The following is a 9,033-nucleotide window of genomic DNA, read 5'->3' on the forward strand; positions in this document are numbered from 1 at the left end:
TGTCTCTGTAATTGAAGAAAAACTTGTATTTTATGTGACAATTGTAGACACTTGTGTTTTATGTTTCATAGCCCTGTAAAAATACATGTTAATACAGTGGTGCTGGAACAATTTTTAGACTAGGGTTGCTGCTGTTAATGTTACAATGCTTAACTCATATGGTTTCAGAAAAATCCAAGCATCACACAATGAGCAAATGTTACAAATGAGTAACACATATTCAGCAAGATAGTGGTAAGGATTTAGTTTGGAGCTGGTGTTGCATTTGGGAGCACACTGTCACAAATATATTATTAACACATATGCAAGGTGAGGTTATTTACAGACAGCACATTTTTTCATTGAAATGAAAATGAAATTTGCACAGACATAAAATTATACATCACACAAACAATAGTGCTTGGAAATTGGGTTTCAGTGACTATTTGTCATGTGCACATCATCATGTGGAGAGTCTTGATTTGTTTTGATCATTTTGAAATGTTTGTTTCCTTCACACTTCAGAATTAGAAAAAAAGGCTTTCCTAACTATTTATTTACTTTGAAATATTTGTACAGTTTATTTATAGGGATTTAAATGTCGTGCTGTGTTAGAAGAAAATGGCATCCAACAGCCTTTCCTTTCACACACGCAAGATTGTCACACAGTTCACTTTACAAAATCCTCACACTTTATAGTAGGAGAAAGAAAAGTAAACATCAATCACCATGTTAAAAGAATAAGCAACAGTTTGTCAGAAGACTAGACTGCCATGTGACCTCTGTTTTTAAACAAAACAAATGTGACAAAGATAAAAATCAAATTTTAAGTTCTCTGTAATGTTCATTCACATTCGAAACTGCACATGGTTATTTTGTGGTTGCTGCAGCACCCCCACACCCATACTTCCAGTGTTATCAGCCAACTTAATGGTATCCATATTATCGACTTCGGAAGGATGAAAGCATAAATAAGTCCTGGTGGGATTCAAAAGTGTGGGCTGCCAGTGACACACAAATATCAGCTTCAGGACCACCGACCCAAGGAACTATTATACTGGCTTACCAATAATAGTTTACTGTAATTGTTAGAAATTGGGGTTTAGGTTGAGACACAGCCCCACTCAGGCAAAAACCACTGCCACCACTGTCCTTACCAGCGTGAACCATAAAAAGGCACTAAATCAACCTGTGCTTAACCCTCTGATAGCCAATCAGGCTTAACAATTTTAAATGTAATGTGTGAAGAAATTGTGCAGCACACAAACAGTAAGAAAGTGGCAAACAACACAAGAAACATCCCAAAGAAAAACAGAGTACATTTTAAAAGATAAAATGATACAAGAACAACAAACATCCAGTCGGCAGAATCAAGAACTTCCAATGAAAATAGAGCCTAAAATCACAAAGCACCACTGGCTGTCCTCAGGTCACGTTAGACTGGGAGAAAGTCACAAGTTCATGCTGACCTCAATAAAGCATGTATCAGTTAAAGGGCCCAGGTTAGTCCTGCTAAAAAGTTACCTTCTACATCCGGTACAAAGAGTTCCATTTGCGTTGGAGAAGGCCACAAGGATGAAGCTGAGCGTCACAGATGATCATCAATAAACTGCAGTAAGCAGGCAGGGCATCGCGGGAAGTCATTGCAGCAGCGGAAAGAGTCGGTCAAGCGGTACAGGCGGTTGTTGCTGTAGCTGTGCAATGGCGGTTGTTGCTGTAGAGCGAGGAGAAAGTCTCATGTTGTTGGTCGCCTCAGACTGTCACTCTTGACGTGAATAGCAGGGTTTACTGGAGCTTTGCATTGGGGGTCATCACAGGTGGCAGAATTTCACCACTCATAGACCTGTTCACAGTTACAAGAAGCCCATATTTCTGAATCCTCACCTTTTCTTTATGAGAAGTACAGTCTGATGCCAGCCAAGGGTCCAAGACCTGGGGTGACACCGCTTGGGGATCAGGGACTCACTCCAGCATAGGCCAGCAGGGTTAAGGCAGGTCCAGTTGCAGGTCCAAGCAGGTCCAGTTTCTGCAGGTCAACTGGGCTCTTGCAGGGAGGCCAGTGGATTAATGAAACTTGAGGGTGTCCCCCCTACAAAGTACTGTGAGGGGACCCCTCTCCTCGGACCCAGTCAGGGGTGTGTCGCCCGTGTACAGAGTAAGGTGCTGAGGGGCCCCCCCCTAGAGTTCTGCCCCCCTGCACTGCAGGGGTTATGGGGGCCTTTGTTACAACACTGAAGGAGGCCTCTGAAACTTGTTGTGTCCTGTAGCTCAGAAGGGAGGTCACCCAACTGGCCCCTGGAGTCACACAGGTTAGCCTGGGATGAATGCAAGTGTGTCCAGCCTTCCTTCTCAGATAGCAAAGCTGTCCTTCAAGCAGCATGTCACTCCTCTGGCAGCAGGGCAGTCCTTCTACTGCAACTTCCTCTGGTCTAGGAGAGTTTTCTTGAATGTCTCTGGAGGTCCAATATTTATACCTAGTGCTAACCTTTGTGCGGGAGGACTACCTGTCCTACACCCACATCTAGTTCTGAAATGTTCTTCCCCTCACCAGTCAAGGCTCCAAACTGTCTGGGAGTGACAACATTCAGGGTACACCTTGTATCAGGTTCCTTTGTGTCTGCAAGAGGCAAACCCCTTTGAAGTGTAAATGGGACTGGCTACATCCCTTCCCCAGTCATCCTGCCATGATGGCCCATTATGCCACACCTAAGCTCCCTTTATGTTACTGTCAAGAAGCAACACACAAAGCTCAGAAGCAGAGCTATTCACAGTCATGTGAATTAGGACATTGGCAGAACCCACAAATAAGTGGGGCAAGAAATGACAACTTTCTAAAAGTGGCATTTTCAGAATTGTGACTTTAAATCTGAGTTCACCTGATGGCCAAACTCCCCTTGAGACCATAGATGGAAGTGCGAGCAATGAATAGTTAGTTGAAAAGATAATGCACCAGTGAGCAACAAGTAACACAGATATGTGCGATTACACCGAACAGCATAATTGTGATGTCTTGTACCTCGGTATCATAAAGAGATGGTTGCAATGACATTGTTTATGTATTTTACTTTGAAAAACTCAAACTTTAATCTGACTTTACCATTAAAGAACAATTTAAATTACATTATTCTTGAAAGTAAACAGCATATCTCTATTGAAGGTGGGCGGAACTCGTGGAGTTTCACTCTGCAGAATTCCGTGGCGTTAATAAAAACTCTGCAAGATTCTGCATAGTTCTTCTGTTGCATAGCCATTTTAGTGAGTTCTCTGGGCACGTTGTTTTAGCAACTAGGCCTGCTGCTTGTGCACTTTAGCCTAGTAACATTTTATTCTGCTTCATTTTTATTATTTTAGAATCAGCCACATTCGTGGTGATGTTTTATTTTCTTTTTCTAGTGTCCTTTCGCCTAGGAAAGCATAACGTTTCTAACCATGACATTCTTTCACTCTGTGCTTTCCTCAGGGCTGCAGCAAGACAAGATTGTTGTTACAAGTGGTACACAACGTCTCTAACGTTCACAGAAACACACGTAGTTTTACGCAGGGACAGTTTCTCAGAACATCAGCAGTTTTATTATAAAAACATTTCCCTGTCCCACGCACGTTAGAGGGAGGTTCAAGCCAGATGACCACAACCGCATGCTGATTGACTTTGTTACAGCTGCTTGCAGAGACCACTGTTAACTGGTCTACTTAGGATGACGTTTCTATAGACAACAGGCACACTCATGGGGATGATGTCTTCCCAGTGGGCAATCCTGAAGGGCGGATTAGGATTTATCATGCAGAGACAGAGACAAGCCTGAGACATGCTTTAAAAGGCTACTTCAGTGGGTAACACAAGGAGCGCTGCACGCTCACTGGTAGCTTTTAATTTACAGGCATTGGGTACAGGTAGTACCATTTAGAAGGGGCTTACAAGTAAATTATCTGTGGCAGTTGGGTGTAAGCCAATTTTACCATGATTGAAGGAGAGAGCACACACACCTTAGCACTGGTTAGCAGTGCACAGAGTCCTAAAGCCAAGAAAATTAATTCAGCAAAAGAAGGAGTAAAGGCAAAATGTTTGGGAGAATACTATGTCATGGATATAAAGCAGAACAGTAATTGCAGGTTAGCCATAGTAAAACATATCATATACTAAGAATATTTACACTACCTTGGTTTCTCATGCTTGAAAATTGAACCTAATGTGCTTGTATAATTAGGGTCTTATTTACAAAGGTACATATACATATGTATATTTACTTACTTGGACATTTGCCGCTTAACCTAGGTGGCAGCCTGCCATTTTGTATGATTCACCATTTCCGAATGTAGAGCTATACTTGGATAGAGATAAAACAAGGGGTGCAGTCTCCTACAACAGAATGTATAAGGACACAGCTACTTCTAATAATTGTGCACCTACTGTTGCAGAGATGTCCCTATGGGAAAGTATAGAGTACATTATTATACATATATTTATATATATATATATATATACACATATACATATATATATATATATATAATCATATCAATATATATATATCTCACTGTTTCCTTCGATTTTTGAAAGAAGAAACCACACTCCAAAGTTGTTAAATAGTCCTTATGCTTTAAAGCTTAGCTCAGTTCAGTCCACAGCCATTACAGAAATACCCGATGCATTTCGGTCATTCCGACCTTGCTCACAGGCATTAATAATTCTAGCTATCACCTTGCCTTACAGCTTGAAAATCGAAGGAAACAGTGAGATGCAGTAACAGTTTGTCCGACCGTAAAACCGGCACCACCGAGGAATGTAAGTGCGCCGGAGCACGCCAAGTAAGGGCAGCACGATCGTAAATATACATACTTATAGATTTATATGTATATATATTATAGTTATATTTCTTCTTGCAGGTGGAAAACGTGCCTGTGTTTTGAGTGTCCATAGCGGATCCTAGGATGTAGGTTGGAGCAGCATTTAGTTGGCATTTCACAGAGCCAGTCTTAAACTAAAACTCTCCACCAGCAGGAGCCACCTGCAATCTTATAGTCATCGTGGCTCGGAGCACATTTTAAAGCCATTTGAGTAGTCGAGCTGTGAGGTGATGGATGGGCCAACAACCGTTGCTCTTGGCTCTAAAGTTAATAAAGCCATTATCTTGGATTTACCAGCTTATAGAAGCAGCTACTAACCACTTAACTAAAATCACAATTATTTTTAGATAAGGATCTCTGATCTAAGAATTAGGTCAGACGAGAACCTGTTATGTCACACTACTACTGTGATTGACCTCACACTCCTGACCACGAAAGGCCTACAGCCCACCCCTTTTAAGCACAAGTGGTACACAAGCCAACACATTGTTTGCATGTGATGCTCTTAAAAATATTATTTACATTCTCAAAGCAGATGAGGTTCCTTGGGTCCCCCTTCCCCTTTGCCAATGGGTTACCACCAGTTTTGTACTGGTGGTAAAGTATTACTGTTTTGCAACCAGAATTCGGTCGCAAAACAGTGATACGTATCATACAGATTTGATATTTGGAAGGTACACCCTAAACCCGAACCTTCCAAACACCAAATGGCAAATGCAAAATGCAATCCGGTAACAAGTTGCTGAATCGCATTTTGCATTTTGTACATTACAAAAAGCATTTCTCTGCTTGCAAACATCCCGATTCTGCAAATCAGGCTTTTCGCGACCAGAAAAATGCTTTCGACGTCTGGCCCTACATACACAGCAACTCTAAAAACACACCTTACTGCTCCTATGTGTCTACATGGTAAAGGGGGTGTGGTTGGAAAGGTATTGTGAGAAATTAGGTTGTTGGTTGAGAGACCTGTGAGCCCTTCTCAAGCAACAGCCACATTCTTTGTCATGGTGAACCACAAAAAGTCACTAAATTAACCTGTGGTTCTCTGGTAGTTTGGCACAAAGCAGTCTGGCTTAATTTAGAGGCAATGTTTAAAGTATTATGCAGCACTTATAAAGGAAACAAAGTGAAAAAAACAACACAAGAAAAATCCCACACCAACTTTGAATAACAGAGTAACTTTAATAAATTATTTGCCAATCACTAGAACAAGAGTTATTAATTTTTAAAGCTTAATGTGAAAAATAGCACCTAAAAGATCAAAGTACCACATGTGGACATCTAAGGCCTTATTTACAAAGTTCAATTTACCCTTTTAGTGTAGGTTTACTATTTTTTGCTATTCACAAACCATGAGTGAAGTTTTATGTGTACTATCCTTACGACTGCAGAGAACTCCTCACATTAAAAGATGGGACAATCTCTGCAGTCATAAAGATTCTGCATGTAAAAGTACACTTGCAGTTTGTGAATAGCAAAACAATAGTAAACTTACACAAATGTGTAAGTTTACCTTTGTGAATAAGGCTCCTAGTTGTGCAAGACTGAGGTAAGATCAAAATGTATGGCTGACTTCGGTCCGGGTGCGCGAAGTGACTTGGGCCAAGTCTCCACTTCAGCCTAAGAAGAATTTTTGAGAAAAAATGTCTGAGAAGGTAAAGTTCATCAAGGCAAGGAGCCGGTGGTGTCTGAGGAGGAGGAGTCGTCATCAGGGAACCCCTGGACGAAGTCTAGGTGAAGATTTTGATGTTCAGACTTAATCTCTTTTTAGGAAGTTAAAAATCTCCAGTGGGACCAAGCTACATGCTGTAGTCGATGAAGGCTCCATAAGGCCAGATACACCTTCGGCGAGGAACCGCTGAGCAGGATTTGCTGCTGAGGAGAATAATGTAGCGGGAGCTACTGCTAAATCTGGCCAATCGGTGATGCACAATCGGTGGATCAGCAAGCAGGTAGGTCCTAGTCTTCTCTCGGCTCTCAAGGCACTTTTTAGCTGAAAATGTCTGTGTTTTGGATTTGGGCTATCTGGGCTCATTTAACTCCTTTTCTGTCCCTGAGGCTCCGATCAGAAGGCCAGCCATTGTGCCATTGAAGTCACTTTGGAAGTCCTGGGTTTAAGCAGAAAAGCAGGTCTTAATCAAAAGGGCAGTTGTCTGAGGCTACAGTGCAGGCTTTAGGTAGCAGGGCAATCGTCTTGGTGCAGTAGGGCAGTCCTCTGAATTACATAGAAAGGCCATAGGCAGCAGAGTGGTCCTCTGAGTGTCCTCTGCAGGTCCAAAAGTGAACTGAAGAGTGGTCTGAGAGTCCTAATTTTATACCTGATGCCAGCTTTGAAGTGGAAGGAACGTCTAGTTTCCTACCTAAAGATGGTGTTTGGATTTCTTTACTTACCTGCCCTAGTCCCAGGATGTCTGGGGACAGCAAAGGCTAGTGTGAAGTTATTTGTGTGTGGGCTAAGGCAGGGTCTTTGAGGTGCAAGTGGGGGCGTGCACAGCTTCACCCCTCCCATCCTGCCAAGATGGCCCATCCTGCCAAACCCCAGTTCCCCCTATTGTGTGACACCTAGTCATGTGACCCAGGAACCAGGCTGCAGGCACCAAATGGGTAGGACAAGAAAATGACAACTTTCTCAAAGGGGCATTTTAGGAATTGTGACCTAAAATCTGGCATTATCATTAAAGAGGATTTTAAATTATAATTCTTTGGGCACTAAACATAACATTTCTACCTGTTCCTGTAACAACAATGTAACAAGGTAACCAATGTCATCTTATGGGAAAGGTAGGCCTCACAGTAGTGAAAAAACAAATGTATGAGTTTTTCACTATGAGGACATGAAAACTTAAAAGTACTTGTGCAACTTTTTAAATACAATGCACCCTGTCCTATGGACTGTTTAAGGCCTACCGTATGGGTAACATATGTATTAAAAAGGGTGTTGTATGGCAGGCAAGGGGTTCATTTTGCCAGGTCGAATTGGCAAATTAAAACTGCACACAGGCTACAATGGCAGGCCTGAGACATGCTTTAAGGGGCTATGTAAGTGGGCGGCACAGTAAGTGCTGCAGGCCCAATAGTAGCATTTAATTTAGCAGCCCTGGGTACATGGTATACCACTTTACTAAGGATGTATATGTAAACTAAATATGCCAACCAGGCGTAAGCCAATTTTATTATGTTTTAGGGAGCCAGCACAAGCACTTTAGCAGTGGTAAAGTGCTCACGTCCCAAGGCCGATGAAACAAATTCAGCAAAACAGGAGAAGAGAAGGCAAAAAGTTTGATAAAAAAACACCCTAAGGATGACAGATCTAACATGTGTTCCCCTTAGCTGAAAGTGAGGAGAACTACCCAACCTCCTGGGAGTTCTCATCACTAATGCAGAATAACCTAGATGGACCATCAGCACTCGAGTGATCTGATTCAGGACGGTGCTCCCCAATGAAGTCCATTCCCTCTAGGAAGATGGACCACCTAAAGAATTTGGGATTTTCACCCTTCATATGCATGAGCCATCTGAGGGGGCCTGTGGTCTGACTGAACTCAGAAATGAGTCCCAAACAAGTATGGTCTCAACTTCTTCAGTGCCTAAACTACATCAAATGCTTCTTTCTCAGTAGCACTCCACCTCTGTTCTCTGGGAAGTAACTTCCTACTGATGAAGACTACAGGTTGATCTAGGCCCTCCTCATTTAACTATGACAGTATAGCCCCCTAGGCCATGCTCCGAAGCATCAGTCTGCACTATAAACACCTGATAGAACTCAAGGGCCTTGAGTATATGTGCTGTACACATGGCCTCCTTGAGAGTGCCAAAGGCTATCTGGTAGGCCTCTGTCAAGATCACCTTTTTCAGCTGCTTTTTGGAAGGCGATTTGTCAAGGGTAAACAATGGTGTCATACCCCTTGCAAACCTCCTATAACATCCAAGGAGGTCCTGGAAGGTCCTCCCTTTAGTTTGCGTTTTGGGGGACTCCCAGCTCAGGATAGTTTTACTCTTCGCCTGGGAAGTCTGGACCTTGGCCCTGTCCATCAGGTGTTCCAGATATACCACAGTTCCTTGTCCTTTCTGGCACTTGCGAGCCTTGATATTCAGGCCTGTTTTTTGCGTGGCCTGAAGCACTTTCTGAAGGTGGTACAGGTGGTCCTCTCAGCTGCTACTGTAGACAGCTATGTCATCCAGGTAAGTGGCAACGAAGGACTCCATCCT

The sequence above is a fragment of the Pleurodeles waltl genome, chromosome 8, assembly GCF_031143425.1.
Source record: "Pleurodeles waltl isolate 20211129_DDA chromosome 8, aPleWal1.hap1.20221129, whole genome shotgun sequence".
NCBI classification, from domain to species: Eukaryota; Metazoa; Chordata; class Amphibia; order Caudata; family Salamandridae; genus Pleurodeles; species Pleurodeles waltl.